We start from the raw sequence: 3801 nt of genomic DNA on the forward strand, positions 1-3801 counted from the left end.
CAAGGTCCTTCTGTCATGGGTGAAGGTGGCTGTCTGTTCTCACCTCTCCTTCCCAAGCAGGGACTGCTGGTCCCTCTTGGCTCAGAGCCATACCTATGTTTTGGTGCAGGTGGAACCTGTGGCTCTTCCTTGGCTGGAACTGTTGGCTCGGTGAGGCCTGCTGAGCCTGTTCTGGCCCTTAAGGTGCTGGCTCCATGCTTCCCAGAGAAGCACTCAAATCTGGGAAACACACTGTACCTGGAGCATAAAAGTGCGACACCATAAAACCCACTTTTGAAGTGTGTTCTGTTATGTCCACATGTGGCATGGCCTTTTCCGTGCATGGAATGCGCTCCCCTCGAGGCTAGCTAACTGTGTTAACAGGGAAAAAAGCAAGGTAAAACACCATAATTGGTGGCGGCAGTGCCTGCTTGCTGTGCCTCCTGGCAAGGTCAAGTTGCACCATGGATTTAACCTCACTCAGCTGAGTTTCTTATCGAATTGATATCTGTGCTGCTTGCAGGTTTTGTTTGTTGCTTCTGCACCGGGTCCAGCAAAATGCACAGTAAGTTCTTTTGTGCATGTAGTGTCCTATTGAGGAAAGGGAACTTGGAAGGCTGTTACAAAACCCTCGTTAGTCAGCCAGGCTGCTGTGAACAGGAAATTAGTGTTTCTTAGCGATGGTGCTTTCTTTCACATTGCTGTAAGTATTGTGAAGGGGAAATGCCATGTAGGTAAATGTGGGTTGATTGGGAATCTACAACAAGCAAACAACAGACAACAAACAGAACCACAACTTGGTTGTTTTCATGACAAGAGAAAGAAGTATTTAGCTACCGACTGCATCAAAACTATGCAATGGGTGTGACTGATAACAAAATCCCCCCCCTTCCTGGAGGATTTAAATCTGAACGTGGACTAACAAAGAACAGTAAGTATTTAATAAAGAAATAGGTAAGGAAGGGAAAACAAGCAGAGAACTGCCCAGGAGAGCTGGTGCACCGAATGACTTCAGACAGCACAGCTAAACCTGGGCAATGAGATTAGAGCACAGTTGAAATAGCTGCAAGTCATCAGGTGTCGTGCTGAGCCTCCGGTCATTTGTCTCACGGCATGGCGGGCTGCAAAAATAGCCTGCGGGATGCCTGGCGGCACCTATTAGGTGCTGCTAATTAATTGGCTGCTGAATGGATCTCTTGCAGTAAAGCAGAAGGAGAGTGCAGGGCTGCATGGTGAGGAAGTGCAGGAGGCTGGCAGAAGCCCTGGCACACAGAGCTGCTGCGGGTGCTGTATGGATCCTGAGGGGTACCCAGCAGCAGCACCTGCGTGCCGGGCTGTGCAGGGGGCTGCTGTGGATGTGGGCATGCTGAACTGCCTTTCTAGCTGGCAGGTGGGAGGAAAGTTCTTTCATCCAGCAGTGCTTCCAGCATGAAAGCTGGTCAGGCGCTGCAAGGAGCAGTGTGGAGATACCGAATGTTCAAACAGCGCGGTCGCTTTGCTTCTGATGGACTCTTAATTTTTCTGTAACGGCTTCTGGGGTGCAGAGTTCTTGCTGAGCACCACGCTCAACAACTGAAGGCAAACCAAAGCCACCTGCTGCTTAAACATATACTTTTGGGGTTCGTAGTATGTATGGGTTTTACTGTCACTGTGTAGAACTCAGAGGTCTTCAGAGTAGTGATGTTCTGAATTTATTTATTGCTTACGGTAAACATGAAGCAGCTGCACTTGGCAAGTGTTGAAATATGCTCCAGTACAAACGGTTGCAGAGACAAATCCTAGTGATTTGTGAAAGTTGTGATTTCAATTCACTTCTGAGTCACAATTCTGGCAGATGAAGAAATCAACCTTCTCCTCTTGGTCATTCAGACCATTGTTAACCATTGTTACTCACAACCAGTTTGGGTACTGTGGGCTGCTTGGTGAGAACTGGCTGGCTTAAGTTCCTTGCAAGCCCAAAGAGGACAGTTTCAACCCCTTTCATTTCCAATCCCATCGAATGAAATTTCTCAACTCAATGAGTTGAGAAAAACTTGCACTTGTCCATGTGCTTTAACTGAGCAGGCAAGCATTCCTGTGTACCACGTAGTTAGGTGGTGGCCATGTGGTGACAGAGGAGAGGGCTCTTACACCTCGTGCAGCAGCAGCACAGCTAGCACAAAGCCTGTAGAGCTGGGCTGCATTCTCACAGTACCAAGAGGCAAAGGGAAGTGCCTACATGCAGGAAGTGACTTCTTGCTCTCAAACCTTGCTTGGGTTGCTGCAGGGCTGCTTTGGGTGAGGACACCACTGGCACCAGGGGCCAAGGTGGGGTAATCTTGGTGTGCCAGTTATCCTCAGAACCTCGGGCGTTGTGCTCCCAGTTGGAAAGGGGTTGGTGCTGTATTTCCAGTTTGAGCCATGCATGTCGGCACAGGGGCTTCAGCCTTTTCTGAAACAACTCACCTTACTTTGGCTGGCATGTTTAACAGAGACAGTTTTGGGCCGCAGCACACATGGGGAAAGGGCTGCTAATCCAGCTTGGTCTTTTCTTTCTGGCAAAGGAGATGCTAAGAAGGGTCCAGTTACCTTCCTATGTATTTATAGCCAGTGAACAACAGGAGTTTGGAGTGTGAGCTGAGCCGAAAGACAAAGCTTAGGAGATGACAGATGGACTGAAAGCAGGAGCAAGCCCGGGCTGGGAAGTAAGGTACTTTCTAACCAGCAGCAGAGGAGAGGCCCAGCAGAGAGCTGCACCCAAATGAGAACTCTGTTGGGTGGTGCGAGGGGCTGGAGGGGTGTCACTGGGCATAGCTGGAAGCTGCTGGTCTGCTCCAGACTGCTATGTCTTCAGGCGCCCGCAGCCCGTGTCTGGAGCACGGTGTGTTCATTTGTTGGCTCACCAAAACCGAGCATACAGAGCAGCGGAACACTTGATGAGAAGAGCTGAAGCCAACGTGCTGAGGTGGAGGAAATCCTGCCTTCCCTGCTGCAGGGACCGGGGCAGTCCAAAGGAGGATGGCTGCCAAAGAACTTCTGGCATTCGCCAGTGTGGCCATTGAATTGAAGTAGCACTGAAAAGGAAGCTGGAAACTCGAGAACCAGGTTTTTTATCACTTGGACTTCGGCAGACAATGCCTATGCAAATCATGCTTCCAAGCATCAGTGCTGTATGCATGGCTGTGCATTCCTGTCCTGGGGAAGGACAGGGTGTGGGTGCAACACGCGTCACCTCTGCATCTGCCTTCATCCTTCTGCTCCCAGGGGGAAGCTTCATCCTTGCTTACATGGACTTGAGCTTTGCAGTGGCTGGCACATTTTTTGGGGTGATGATGGGGAACACAACGACAGAGGAGTGGCAGCAAGCTTTGGGAGAGGGGGTCCCATCCTGTCCAGCAGCGTTGGTGTGGGAATGGCACTGGTGAAGGAAGGACAGACATCAGGTCCAGGGGTCAGGGCTGCGTCCTGCTCGCTTGGTGCCATCACACGTCGGGAGGGAATGCTCGGAGCTGCCCCAGCATCACTGTGTGGTGGGAGCCGTTCCCACCGCGTTTGTGCTGTTTTTTTCAAATGCTTCTGAATGGAGAGGCTCTCCTGAAAGCAGCTGTAGCGCAGAATTTCCGAAGTTTTTGTTTGTTTGTTTGCATTTTGCTTTTCCTGTTCCACAGTAATGCAAGCCCCAGCAACCTGTATTGTCCTTCCTATTGCTGGAAAAGACCATTTCTGTAGCGCTCTTCCTCTCCTCGCTCGCGCTGCCTCCTTCCCCCCGCAGGGCCGAGGGCTCCGTGCCGCACGAGCTCCGGTAGCGGGCGGGGCCGGGGCGGCAGCAGAGGAGGAGGAGGA

This window comes from Meleagris gallopavo, chromosome 8 (genome assembly GCF_905368555.1).
Source record: "Meleagris gallopavo chromosome 8, MGAL_WU_HG_1.1, whole genome shotgun sequence".
Classification (NCBI taxonomy): domain Eukaryota; kingdom Metazoa; phylum Chordata; class Aves; order Galliformes; family Phasianidae; genus Meleagris; species Meleagris gallopavo.